Raw genomic sequence first — 15937 nt, 5'->3', positions numbered from 1 at the left:
TAAAAAAGTATCTACGTCTGGTAATTACAAAATGGAATTAAACCACAACTCCTCTGCACAATTTTTAGAGATGTGCCGACGTGTTTCGATACCTAATGTTTCCTTAACAGGACTCTCATCAGGGCTTCCTTATTTTCTGAATAATGTGGGTTTCTTCTGTAAAGAATATGTGATATAAAAATTATTTTAGACTCTCCTTATTTTTTTTTTTTCGTTCTACGTGCACTTCATTGTGGTATATTGTACCTGAGTAATGTGGTTTCAAAACTAGGAGAGGACAAGGCGGGAAAAACTCTGCGGAGTGGCAAGAGCATAGTTTAATCATCAATATCTCATCCACAACCTTGTCCAAACAACAAATGTAAACACTAAATAAAGGCATGTCTTTCGTGCCCACTACAACTCCCACCAGATTAGACACAAACATTGCAGTTTTCAAATTTATGTGCAAGCTACGTTTACAACATTATTTTACGAACATTATAGAGGTATCCAAGGAATCTCAAGAAGACATCTCATTGAAGTTTAAAACCAAGAGCAACTACCAGGCTCCCATTTCACATGAGATTTTAGATGCCTTTGAAAATATAGTAAAACATGACTGTGCCAAGCTGAATTACAAAAAACCAAAAGCCACAAATTTAACAGCACATGAGAATCGAATAATTCGATCAATAGCGAACAACAAAGCATTGACCTTGAAACAAGCTGATAAGGGAGGTGCTCTGGTTATTATGGACACCACCTTCTGTGTTCAAAAAGTTAATGAGCATGTAATGGACACTGAAACATACCTGGCTCTAGAGACCGACCCCACAATTACCCTACAAAACATGTTACAAGAGAACTTACATCAAGCTGAGGAAATGGGGACCATAGATTCACAATTGAAGTCATATCTAACTACCTTGGAGACCAAAAATCTACATGACACCAAAAATACACAAACATCCCACTATTTTGGATGCAGATCCATATTTGATCCATTAGGGAGATACCCGGACTATTTCTGACAAAGGTTTGTGCAAAGTTACATAAAAGACACAACTGATTTTTTAAAGAAATTACAGATTATTGAACCTTTTTTTCAAGACAATTGGATAGTCTGCACCATTGATGTTACAGCTCTTTATACATCAATAGTTCACTCAGAAGGCATTGAAGCAACAGAATGGGCACTACTCAAGATGGAGTTAACAGAAAAAGAGAGTGTCTGTTTGCTCAAACTTCTTAGCTTCTGTCTTCACAACAGTTACTTTCAATGGGAGGATAACTTTTTTGGACAACTTACTGGTACATCTATGGGTTTTTCAGGTGCTCCGGTGTACGCTAACATTTTCATGTCTAAATTCGAAAATGACTACATACTTACTAATGACAACTGGACCAAAGGACTCGTCCAATATTGCAGCTACATTGACGATATATTTCTTATCTGGACACAACCATTGAATCAGCTAGAACATCTTATTCTGGAACTCAACACCAGAAATCCCAGACTTCAATTTACCCATACGATCAGCACCAAACAGGTCAACTTTTTGGATTTCTTAATAATGAGGATCATACAAAACACAAACTAACAACTGAAATGTTCACCAAACCCACAGACAGAAACAGCACTTTACACTACTCAAGTTTCCATCCCAGAAGTCTTATTTCCAACTTGCCCTACTCACAATTTCTCCGGATAAAGATAATTTGTTCTGAACCAGAAATAGCCATAACAAAGATTGACTTGTATAAACAACGGTTTGAACAGAGAGGTTATCCTCCAGACATTCTACAGAAGAGCATATCCAGATTAGCCAAAAAATACCGAACATCGTTATTTCTTAAAATTCCAAAAAGCCAACAAATTACGCCCACCTTTTTATCCAAATACTCTACCTGTTCCACTCAAATTAAGAAAATCATCAATAAGAGATGGGAGCTTCTCCAAAATGAACTGTATTTTAATGGACTCTTTAAAGAAAAACCTACATTTTCCTACACTCGAGGCAAGGACCTTCAAGAATTGATAAAAACTCTGGAGACATCCATGACTAAAAAGATCTTCAAAGGCACTACGAAGTGTTTCAATTGCACACATTGTAATAACATAACTACAGGTGACGTACTTACACACCCTGTTTCTGGCAAAAACATATAACTGAGGCACACATTAGATTGCAATACTACCAACATAATTTACTGTTTGAAATGCCCTTGCGGCAAGGCATATATAGGTATAACAGAACGCAAGTTTAAAATTCCACTAACTGAACACAAAAGCACAATACGCACAGGTAATAAAACCTCAAGTGTAGCTTCCCATCGGCTAGAAGCAAAACATAGCATAACTCAACTAAGAGCGCAGATTGTTGAAGTAGTCCCTAAACAGGAAGGTGTAGATAACAACAGAAAATTGTTGCAATGAGAGGTATTCTGGATTGACTATTTGCAAAATGTATTTACGAAAGGATTGAATGACAAAATGTAAAGGAGTTGTTATCTGTGATTACTTCTTTGTTACAACATTTTGAGAAACATGTAATACAATATATTTTGTGCCAATTTCCATATGCTTCTATCATGGTCAGTTATATATGTATTTATCTTTACTCACTGTTGTTACACCTTTACACTCAATCCTTTGTTACAGAGCTTACACCATGTACCAACATGATGCTTATAGTAACTCTTTATTTGTCAGCTCACCAGTGTATATTACCATATGCACACACACGAGACATCACTATCAGTTTATTTAATTTTTTAAGAGGCAGGTCTGCAATCATTCAACTTTTTTCACTACACCCTGTGATTATCATACTACTTTTACTAATATATACTCTAGTCTCTCCATTATCTATTTTTTACACTAGCTACTCTTTTGTCAAATAGATGAGTCGGATCATGATGACTGATCCATTTTTTACCACACTCGACTTTACCTTCTACCCCATTATATTTGGATTTTTGTTCCCCATTTACACTTTCTATTATCACGTTGGCATTATTTCATCCACATCCAGACAACTGGATTGTGTCTTTTTTCTATTTCTAGGTATTTCTGGCTTATGTATTTATGGTGTTTGAATTTCATTCTCTCCCGTCTCTTCAGGGCACACATTCACATCGCAGTAACATTATGTAGGTATTCATGTAGCTACGTTCTTTTACGGTTGCACCACAATGTATATTTATTCCACCATTATTTTGTACTTCATCAACTACATTCTCCATAATCCCCAGAGTTCGCGAGATCAATATCGGTGTTACGGGCTTTCGGGTACACATGTCTAGTCCTGTTTTTAGCTCCATGGCGTGATGGCGGAGACACTTTAACAACAGCCGGGTTCTCTCCTCACATGCGATTGCATCGACTTAAACTCGGACGCTGAGATCGTTGCGCTCACTTTATTTTCCTAGAAGGTAACATTATGCTTCATATACATTGTCCCCATGTCCCAGATACCTGGTAGCCGTCCAGCCATTTGAGCTGATGTTCCTTTATTTTATTTTTTTGACTTTTAGATTTCCTATTTGAATGCGGAACGTAATACTTTCCACTCAGGTTATATCCTCGCTACCATTTACAAGCACCCAATACCGCTATTTGGGTGAGTGCCTTTTTGCATTTTCAGTAGGTAGTTCAGTCACATGCATTTCTCTAGATATAGTCAACTGCAGATTGTTACCACTTCTCTATAGCATAACAATAACATTTATCTTGTTTAGTGGTTATGTTGTGGAATCGTTTTGGGCATCTTAATCTGTCATGCTTTCTGGCAGTTTCTCTATCAAGGTCTACGTCTCACATTGCTGAATATCAATGCTATGTACTCCGGCATATCGATACCGCTAAGGTATGAATAAATTATACTATAGCCTTCCGTTCTTTTGTACTCCAGCGTGGCTCACTTGATCTATATCATCAACCCACAACTTCTTCTACTTTCAGCACACTTGGTTCCCTTATCAATATTACCAAAGCCACATCACATCTGTTTATCTTGTTGGTACATGGGTGTTATTATCACATGGCAACAGCATGCAGAGGTGATTTTCAGATGCACTCGCTTGCCAAGAGTAAAATAGCAATCACAACACTGGACAGATGGGACTCTCCTTACATCTTGTATCAAACAAAACGTATTGTATGTTAGACATATTTAAAAATTCTTTTGTTCACAGATAATTGCCCCTGAGGAACGAACCTCCGAGTTCCGAAGTACATTGGGCTTCGTGATAGCTATGTATCGATTAATTCGGAAAAATGTGATGCAAAGATAAATGTTGTGACAAAACTTGTATTGTACTCAACTATGTTTCTTCTGTCTTTTTCCGTTTAACCTCTTCGACGCCGATGACGGAACGGTTCCGTCATGCACGTCGGTTGGGCTGTGCTTATGACGGAACCGTTCCGTCATGGCCCCGCCCGCGCTCAGAACTTTCAGCACCGCGCGGGAATCCGCGCAGCGCTGAAGAGGTTAAGAATTGGTTTTGTTTAGGCAACCTCTGCTGTTATAAGGTTGTGTAGAAACATGTTAAAAAGCACATGAATTATATTAGAATCTATGATTTAATGTTTAATAAGAATCTCTTGAAAAGAGCACATGGAGTTCTAGTTTTTCTTGTATTAAGTGGTAAATAACAAGTTTAATATTAGAACAATTTGTTCACTAGGGACAGTGCACAATACAACCAGGTTCTCATCCTGTAAGACCTCAAGCTCTTGTTGAGGAGACCCACCCCTTGATTGTGATCTATTCTTTTGGCATTATTGTCCCATTTCTTCTAGGAAGAATCAGGTGCATGCTTGGTGTTCTAATTTTTGGGTCCACCCATGAGTTGAGGTTTTGTTGCTCTAGCTCACAAATTATCTCTACCTAATTCGGCATATGTATCTTTGATAATTTTAGGTAATTCACGTTCCTGATGTATAGGAGTTATATCTCTCAGGCGTTGGCGTATCCCCACTGCTACTGTTTGCCAATATATCAGTTGATACCTGGGCAATTTTTCTAATAATTTAATCCCCAAGTTCAGAGCAGGTTCTGCTCCATACTCATTCTGTATCTGTCTCAATACATCTGGTATTACTGCTATTGAAGGGATGTCATGAGTTCTGGTATAGATGGTAGTGAAAACTGTACCCCAAGAGGTGCAATCCTCTATCCCCATTGGCAAGCAGATGGTTAGAATTCTCTGTTTTTCTTGGGGGCCTGTGTATGGAAACACTACCTCTAACTGTGTTATTTTCTGAGCTATCCAGAATGGCCTCTGCTCACTTTTAGTGGGCATTCTACCCATAACTGTGTTCAGTGTTTGTGGAATTATTTTAGTTGCAGTTTATTGTATTTGTCCTGCTGGTGTAACCCTTGTTGGTTGAAGAGTGAGTGTTCTCATAACAAACTGTGTCAGATTTCTGTAAAGTTTTATAATTTAATTGTGTAATGGACTTAAGTCTGCTATCGGCATTGTGTCAATGTCTGGATGCGTGTTGTAAGCCGCTAGGACTGGCCAAGTGTCTCCACCTCTGCCTTACTTTATATGCTGTGTGTGGAAGGGTGCCTTTAAACCAGTTTAAGTGCTCCTGGTAGGTGAACAGAACTTCAATGTCCTCATATGGCCAACATTCCTCTGGTATTTCATCTTCAGTGTAAGAATAAAATGTATTTTTGCTTTAATCTGCTGGTGGGAATTGGACCCATAAATAGAATACCTCCGTCCTGTGTGAATCGTGTGCCTCATTCATGAAGGTTAAAGTCCCACTTCTTGCTATGACTCCAAACTATGCTAGCTTTAAAGTGAACAGATTTCTGACATTTTCTAAAATGTTTTTAGCACCTTCATGTTCCTCTTCCCTTGCTGCATTCGCACGTAATGCTGCCGCAGCGTTCTCTTCTTTAGACATTGTTGAAAGAGTTTCAAGGAAACTGAGATAAGGTTTTTTGCACAATAGAAACTATTTATCCTTCAAGCTTGAATAAACCTACAGCCAATACATAGGAAATGCCTACTGAGCTGCGGCGGATTTTCTCTTCCCACTTCAGACGTCTTTGGGTAAATGTGAGTAGAGGACTCTGAGAAAGCACAACTGAACTACTCAGATTTGACCCTTGAATAAGAACCCAACCAACGTTGGAGGTGCCCTGTTGTTTAGTTCCTATAAATCGATATAGGATCTGAACAACTGTGGGATTGGTGTCCAGACTGATACCAGACACCCCCACCGGGTATGTTCACCTGTTTACCAGCTAGCTCCAAGTGCCACTGTAAACTCCTCTTAGCATGGAGAGAATAGTTCCTGGGAACTATTGAACATGACAACCCTGTCCTATCAGGGATCGTGGAAACAGTATAGTACTTTTCGCTCAGTAACTCGTGCTCACTTTGTCTCAGAGAGATACACAGAATAAATGGAGGGGGCGTTTTCAAGAAGCATTTATTGAACCAGCATCATTCTATTGTAAAACAGGTGTGTTGAAATAACCATAAGACAGACACAGATATATATGATCATAACACCAACAGAGTAAATGGATGATAGATTTCTACCATAGTGCTAAAACAATGAATATAGGCAGGTATGTAAATATATGACAATAATAATGCGTACTCTTACAATGCAACCCTAACTAGATGTACCTGAGTGTACCTAGCATGTATGTAGGTGTAAAGCCAAGACTCTCCATAGGATAAATCCAACCCCATTACCTCGTGTGAGAGAATGAAGGACCCCGTCTTTGTCTCGAGATTGACACAAGGGATGTCAGACCGCAGCATGCTGGAGTGTCTGCGTGCAGGAACCTCAGCCTCTCGCATCAGTGTGTCAGTATGGAAGTCTTTCTCCTCTGCCTGCCCCAGCAAAGATGTGGTGTTTATATACCCAAAAGGTACCCTCCGGGGTTCTACCTTGCTGTGTCATGTCAGCCGAGGATGACGGAAGGGATGACCCTTATACATAGTTATTATACAGAAGATGGTTTTCCTGCTGTGATTCTGAGAATCCTCATGCATAATAAACGAGGATAGTTTTCTGAGAAAACCACACAACATTTATGCAGCTCTTAACTAGGTAAAAGGCCATTACCAAAAAATGTAGTACCATGGCAGGGAAAATGTAGGTGAAAGGTTAGGTGACTACCCAGGCCTATTTTGAGATACATTGCAAAACATAGCACATGATTTTGTAAGCTCTACTTCTACATTCCTGCAATGCATGCACAGAGACCTCTCTCACCCCACTCATACATACACTAAACCAAATGTTAGTATTCCTTATGCCCCACACAGTATGTACGAGGTAGGCACACAAACCGCGAACAAATAATGTTACATCTGTTCGTTGATACCTCACGCCATAGTCGCAGACAGCCTGTTTTCAGTGCTAGAGATAGCCCCTAAAATAGCAAAATGCCTTGTCCATCTGTACCTATGTGGGATCAGGGAAAAGCCCAATAGTAGTAGAACCTCGTAGGACACTAGCAAACATCACCCTGCATTAAACCAACCCCACTGCACTATATCTCTTTACTGAACCGGGTGACATCCAATCCTAGGTAGACAAAATAGACATAAAGAGCACCATAGGAGTAGTCACAATTTTTGGACCCAGGACTTCGTGAATGAAAAGGTTCTTGGAAGTAGCACAACCACCACACTGGTGCACAAATGCTTTCACTCCCACCTCCATTTGCAGTCCCAGGACAGCCTTTAACATCTTTAGGGCTACATTCTTTAACGATCAATGGACCCCGCACATGGAATTCCAATGCAAGGATGCTCATCTCAATCACATAGGGGGAAATTAATACCATGGGAGGGGGGGGGTCTAACGCCAGCATAGACACTCCGTGCGAAATCTGGGCTAGCGAGCTCAATAGGTACACATGGTTAGAAGGGAAGGGGCAACCCCTAACTGTACACACGCTTTTGCTGTAGTCTTTATGTTTCAGAGGCAAAGAAACCATACCCTTGGGCAGCAATGAGAATTGCAATATGATACTGCACGTACAGAACCTGCAATGGGGCTCCTCCAAGCTGATGGATTTCTACTGTCATTGCGATGACCTTGCCTACACCCAGCTCATCTCTGGATGGTGGAGCGTAAGTGCCCTTGTGACCATGCACAACCGACCCTGGTCATCTCTGGAGCAGGTCTGTTTGAGTTGCCTCAACATCTGTGTGAGAAGTTGGCCTGGTATATGCTGGTCACTAGTTAAAGTGGCCACCTTGCACCAGTACAATTCGACTCTTATGGTAGATCGGTTTAAGACAACCTTTTAAAGAAAGCTATCCTAGTGGTAGCTGTGGAGAGCAGCCTTCAGGCTAAGTCTCAGAGGAATGTAAAGCAGCTTGTTTTACCCTATAATCTCTTGAATCACTAAATGAAAGGATACCACACAGCTATATATATAAAATATATATGTATTTATTGCTAGACAGACTCTACTAATCTCTTTATGAGATTAGAAGTCAAGGACATATGCACAAATCAACATTTCACAACAAATTAAGCACTTCTATGGCTGGGGCCCTAGGGGCGTACCAGACCATATACTAAAAAAGAGGTATAAGAAGAACGACTTGAGAAGGGAGAAGGCCTTTGGTCTTCAGAAGTGCTGGGGCCTCACTAATCCACCCAAGGTAAGTAAGTAAAGGACCCACAGGAGACGCATGCAGTGTGAGAACACTGCCGCGGATCCCAATAGTCTTCAAGGGAGGAAGTCGCGGTTGGAATTTTAAAGTTTTAGGATACTTCGGGAGAGTCTACAAGCAAGTCACTTACAGGGTAAGTAGTTCTAGAGCCAACACACACAGGAGCACTGGAGTACTCGAGTTACCTCACCCAGGGAAGCCGTTTGGTGTCGGGTTGCGGCGTCGTTTTCAATGGGAGCCAAAGAAGACTTGCTACTTGTGAAGACAGGGGAAGTGTCCGGTGGAATCCAAGGTTGGATTTTGAAGAAAGAAGACCTGAAAGCAGAGGAGACAGTGTTCAAAGTCACTAGCCAGTGACCCGGGGCCAGGAAGCTGGATGCCCACAGATGTCGGGTGATTTCAGGTGATCACGGGTGTCTTGACTCTTCAGCCACAAGGTCCAGGAGGTGTCGACGACAACCAGGAGCTGGATTCGGAGTGTTGCACTAAGTCTGCAGCTTACTGAGGTGTCGGCAACTGGATTGGAGCCAACAAGCCTTGGCAACAGCAAGTCTTGTGGAATGTGAAGAAAGTCAGCGGTGTAGACCAGCAAGGTCTGAGGGACTCACCCAGCAAGGGTAAGTCAGGGCAGGCCTGGAGCAACCAGAGGAGCCCTTTGGTTCTGTGGAAAAGTCTTCAGGGGACCCACAAGCCATCCGGCAAGGGATCACAAAGACGCCTCATGAGGATTCACTTCAATACCGTTTGCATGGTCAATACCCTTCTTCACCATGCAAACAAAAGCAAACAACCTCTGGTATATTGTGCTCAAACAGCAGCACCAACATCAACAATCATGATACCAATGTACATCATAATACATGTTTGTACTACAATATCATTGTTGCCAATAGGAGCAATGTCAATGTATACACAGACCAAAGCCAATATGACTTTGTCAATGCCTGTAAGAACGATGTCAATGTACAAGATGGCAACTGTATGTGCAATGTTGATAATGTCAACAAAAATTATACCAGTGACTGTCATATTATTTTTAGGAGTTCCAATGAACTCACATCATTACTGTGATAAGGTGACTTCCATATCAACCCTGAGTCAGAGATACATGGTCAGGCAGATCCTGCAGACCGCGTCCACACCTATTGAGTAACAGATCACAGGTGGAGCCTCCAATTAACTAAAGACAAGCAGGACCCCAGGAAAAACCCTATAAACCCTGATCGATTCCACAGATAGATAGTTGCACCAGAAACAAATCTGATGTAATTGACCCCAATAAAAAACGCCTGGCCAAAGGCTCACATTCTCCAGATATACCACAATGCTAGATACCACATGTAGAGAGGTAAACTCAACCAATCAGGACACATCATGCACACAACACATAGGGTTGATGTGCTCTACATGATGGGCATCTGAATACATATACACTGGCCCATATTAGCTCTCCCCGAGGTCGAGAGCCATTTGTGTCCTTATCAGATGCACACATTTGATTGATTTTCAACTAAGATGCTCTTTAGGATTTAGAGATCATTTTATTATTCCTCATGAACTGTATAAATTGCCTGCCAAAACTTTGTACATCAGGAAATTGGGAGCAGACACATTCTGTCCAGGCTCTCCCAGAGGCAGTGTTTAATTAACCAAATACCTTTAGTCTTTTCATTTATTTAAGGTAAATTCATGTCTGAGCAACAATCACACCGACCTTTTGCATAGCTTCTGAGAGGAGTTTCACACCTCATTTGTACTTTATTCAGGCTAGTTACAGGCTGGAAGAAGCTGGAGAACTAAATGCAAATTAGCCTCCAGGAACATCAGGCAGGGAAAAAGTAACTTTTGAAAAATTACCTTTCCTTTAATATTTTATAGAAATCCAAACTCAAAATTTAATTGGATTTTAAGAACTATAAAACATAGTGGCTTACTTATCTTTCTAGCAGTCCCATTCCTAAGATGACAGATTTAATATTTTAACTTACTTTTCTACATAGGACAGCTATGTCTGCAACAGTGAAAATTGCTTTTAGGACCTTGTCACTGTTGGACATGTTACCATTAATGTTCTACTTCCACTTTTTGACTACAAGGCCAAAACAGGTCACACAACAGATTTAAATTGAAACAGTAATGCTACAATGGTGGACTTAAAGCCGTGATCTTCTTGCCACACTAGTGGATGGAACAATCAATGCTGCAGTCCACAGTGACATTTAACTTACCATTGAATTTAGAGTTTATTCTTCATCATTTACAATGGCCTATGGGAGAGTTAATTGCACCATTCAGGTATTAGCAAACTTCTACATGATTTACCGGTCAGATCATATACACTGGGCACTTAAACAGCAGTGCCCAAGTGTGCAGAGTCTGAAACCCAGCAATAAAATTCTGCGTAATATGTGTGACTACGCACAAAGGGGCATTTTCTCCCTATGATGCAGTTTTCATAGGAAGAGCATTTGTTCATTTACCAAGAACTTTGGCGTCGTTTGACAAATTCTTGCAGAATTTTCAAAACTAGTTTGACGCATTGTCCCCTCTGGAGAAAGCACAAATACACCACATCATTTGAGTATAAGGCCTTAAAGCCATGTGCTTGGCCAATGGAACTAATGCTGTAATAAAAGTGAATTGTACAATGTATAAATGTGAAATAACTATAATACATATACCACTTGATCATTCAACAGTGAAACTGCCTAAGCTCCAGGAAATATATAAAGACGGAATTAACAGATAAAATAAATTAACAGTCGCCAACACTCTAGTATTGTGCATCTGCCATCAAAATAAACTTCTCCCACTTGAGCTTTTGAAATTGAGTTTTCCAACTTCTTGAATGCCCCTATATATTGTGTACATGACCGCTGGAGTCTTTGTTGATACTTGACAACATTTCGCCTCATCTTAAGGAAAAGATTTGGCGGCTCAGTCTTAAACCTGCGCTTGTCCATAGGTTTGCATTTCAGCCTCACTTGCGACATGTTCTCACTGATGTCCTACATTTCATAGTTTTATCCTGGAACTTTCAAAATAAACGTTATTTGCACTGGCTCCTGAGGGGACATTTGAAGTTCATTTTTATTTTTGATCTAAAATTGTCCTTTCTCTACTTTTTTATCTGGTTGTTTTTTTTTAACACAGTTTTGCTCATTATATATGAACTACATTGGAATCTTCTCAGATTAATGGGGCCATTCAAGTATGTGCAGAATTACTACTGAACTGCTACTTCCCACATTACAAAGCTATGGGGTCTGATCTCCACATATGACTTTCATAGCACACAAAGGTCTTCTTTTAGGTGTATGTGTTGGTGCTTCAGTGCAGTGGCTGGAATAAGGGGATTATCCACTACGAAGTTGGAAGAGGAAGGGGACACGTAGAAGGGGCATAAGTTGGGGCATGCAAATGCAAAAACTTATCAACAAAATGGTCTGTTGAAATTCGATGAAGTTAATCACACTTCTACTCCAGTAGCACTACACTCCAAACAGGCCCAAGTCACTGGAGGCAGATGATAAAACTATAAGCTCGAAGATCTACATCTAAAATAAATTGAAGATGCATTAAATGAAGTAACAGCAGGTATTTTTTCATAATACATCCACTATATCCAAACATCTAAATCAAATGGGTAGACCACCAAGGCGGAAGGCGGAAACACCACAAGAAAAGCCACGGCAGGACCCGTCTCACCAATATCTAAAGCAGGGCCTTAGTCTCCTAGGAGCTTTCCCTAGCAAGACTTCCTTGTCAGGTTTAGAACTATCTGTTTTTGAGGAAAACATCTTTAGCGGGTCCTTGTATAAAAGGTATGGAGCCTCAAAGACCCCTGACCAACTACAGCATTCAGCCTTGACTCAAATTTCAATCTACAAAAATATTAACTAAGGGGCAGATTTATGAGCCCCTTGCGCCACATTTGCGTCACTTTTCCCATGTTAAAAGTGACGCAAAAGTGGCGCAAGGAGCTCATAAATCTGCCCCTAAGTGCCTTATTGATAGTTTGGCAGGTGGCTTACTCTGTAAAAACGTGGTGGCTATGCCATTTGCTATAAGCACTTCTTATATCTGCTATCTCTGTGATGTTGTATCCCGTCTGCTAATCTTTAAGTGAGGCCTTGACTTCACACCTATTGCTGAGCTATTGCGAATTTTTCAGCTCAGCTCACAATTTTCTTGGAAGGCTGTACCTCCGGCAGCCTATAAATCAATGTCAGGAGCAGCTCGTATTGGGTAAAAGAGGAGGGGTGGGGGGGGTGGATGGGGGACAACGGAGATTAGAAAAAACATATACAAAAGAGGCAGTGGTGGAGGCGAATGGGGTCAGCAAAGAAAAAGAATTTCAAAATTAAACGTATCTGCTGCCACATCCGTCAGGCTCTCCCACTCCTCTTCGCTGCTGCAGGCAGGCACAGGCTGCCAGCCTGCGGCCAATCCTGAAGTTTCTCTCACATGAGAGCAGTTTCAGGTTTAGCTGTGAGCGCCAATAATGTGTGCTACAGGACAGACAGGGAGTCTGTGCCTGCTCTCTCCAGCCCCAGCAATGCAGCTGGAGTTGGAGAGGGGTCACTGCGCATGTCGTTTTTGGCTGGCCTAAGAACGCTACCAAAAACCACATGTGCAGTGTAGGTAGAGCCAACTTCTCCCCCTCCAGCCTATCATAACCCTGGCCCCACCCAAAGCCCTGACACAAGCAAAATAAAATGATAAAAAGCGGGCTTTAAAGCTGTTTTATTATTGTTTTATTTCTACATATTTTAAACGCTGACAAAGGGGAGATGCTCCTCCGCCATAGCGGAGGAGTGGCCACTGATCTATGTGTGCAATAACCTCTGTAACAGCACTGAAAAAATTCAGAATGACCTTCCTGCTTTGAGTCAAATTGTCCTTTGAAAAATCAAAGATGCACCAGGGATTTTAATAATGGGTTATCTACATATTAACGTAAAAGAGAAATCACAGAAGTCATAACAACCATCTTAAGTAACCCCTGACAACACATATTAATACCATGTGGATTCTGAGAGGTGATTGAAATCTAATCTTTTTTTTGGAGCACAAGAATAAAGATTGCCAAACAGAGGAGGACTACAACTGGACCATTCCCCCATCGTGGCTCCGGCACAAACAAAAGACAACTTTAAAGACTCTTTATTGAAGGAACTGCAGAACCTTGGATTCTGACTATTACATGTTCGGTTTGAAACCGATTGACTGCCTTTCTATTGCCATATATCCATCCAGAGACAATCAATTTAGGATTATACACTGGTTCCCATGCCATTTTTAAACGTTAATAACCGATTAAGAGCTTGTTCTGATCCTAGATAGTGATCATTTTTTACAATATCCAGTCCTTAAACACATGAGAAATGAAACATTGTCTTACATAGGGTCTCCGACTGACATAAGCTACTTAAATGACTAAAATGATAAGTTGGGAAAATGAATGTTTTTTCATAACTGTTGTTGTTTATGATAGAATTGATCACCTATAAAGAATATTCCAGCAGCTTGGCCATGGCTCAATCCTGTTCAGCAATAGTTTTGAACTTTGTGTTACACCTAAACGGCTCAGAAGACAACAATGTTTAGATGAAGCATGATACTTTAAAAAGTGTTCTGAGGCACTATAACAAAAGGAGTAATTGTCAGGGACTGTCCATGACTATGTCGGGAACACACTCCGGGACTCGAGCAAAGACTGTGGACTGGTAGAAAACGTACTGTGCACAGAAAGAGTAGTACAGCGCTGCCCAGGATCACACAGGGAGTCAGAGGAGAAAGAGGGATCCAAACAGGAAGCCTGTACAAGTGAACAATATGGCCAAGACTCAGAAATGAAGGGCACTCACAAGGCAATTTAGCATTCAGATTAACTACACCCAGGACGGATATGGAAGACATATATCTAAAACAACATTAACAATAAGGGAATGTGCTCGGGAGCTCCACACGGTAAAACTAAGGCTCAGTAGTTCCTCACCCACAATTGCTGTTACAGATACTGATTGCAAATACCCACATATAGGATATGCATGCAAAAGCAGGGTCTGTGGAGCTGATAACTATGGTGATGTTATAAATGTAACTCAAAGACAATACTCACAGTGAACAATGAACACCACCTAGGTAGTCAGCTGTCCTATGGATCCTGACAATGAAACAGGAACGCACAAGGCAGTACCAGCAAAGGGGTAGAACGAACCACAAGCACGATAGACAAGGAGCCAGCAAGGAGGAGTGCTTAATAGGAAAGGAAGGAAATCGGAGGACACACTTGACAGAAAGCAAGTTACAAACATAGGCGGTAATTAGAAGCAAGACAGCAGGAATGGAACGACAGCAAACTAGGAACTGGATCTAAGGAAATGGGAAGTAAGGCAGGGACTGGAAAAAGATATACAGAAGGGGAGGCTACAAGGGTATACTAGAATAGTATTGAATCAGGAGTCAAGAAAGCAGAATAGCACAGAAGGCTGTGCTGGAGCAGGAACAAGAATTGAGCAAAAGCTTAAAAGTCAAGGTAGCACTGCAGACAGTACTAGTTCAGGATCAAGGGAAACTGCTGCAGCGCAGAAACAAGGAATGCTAAGACCCAGGAGTAAAGGAAGCACTGCAGGCAGTGCTAATTCAAGAACTAGGAAAACAACAGCAGCTCAGGATCAAGGAATAACTAAAGCTCAGGAACCACTGGAAAAAAGGATATCAAAAGCTCAGGAAACACTGGAAACAAGGGTCGGTCTCACCGTTACACAGCTATAATGATCATCCTTGGCCTGAAGGGAGCTGGGGCTTAAAAGAACTCACAGTAATAACATGCATCAGGTGTGAGCAGGCTAGCAGCAGCCAGCCACAGGTGAGCTGAAGTCCTCCTCCCATCCTTGGCCTGCAGGGGTGGAGAGGAAGCAGTGAGCAGGGGATTATTGGTAATGGAGTTTCCAGCATGAGCATATTGGCATCCACAAAACTCTGCATGGATTGGGAATAGATTTTCAATTTCTAAATGGTGTCCAAATGCCTGGAAGTCAGGATATGAATGCAGGGGAGTGCCTGGAAGCATATTAGAACACTGGAAAGCCTCACAATTGGGCCACCTGGTGGTGGGCACGAGAGAACAGTGAGTGAATCGTAACATTAATTACCTCACTCTTAAAAAGAGTAACTGTTATTAGATCAGAATACAGAGAAACACTTAGGGAAGCAAGATACAAAATAGAGGAATATACAGGGTCATTACAATGGGGGTGAGACTTTCGTCCAACCGCCATTG

Source organism: Triturus cristatus, chromosome 6, assembly GCF_964204655.1.
Source record: "Triturus cristatus chromosome 6, aTriCri1.1, whole genome shotgun sequence".
In the NCBI taxonomy this organism is placed as follows: domain Eukaryota; kingdom Metazoa; phylum Chordata; class Amphibia; order Caudata; family Salamandridae; genus Triturus; species Triturus cristatus.
The sequence above is the reverse complement of the archived record's forward strand: the minus strand, read 5'-3'. Positions refer to the sequence as shown.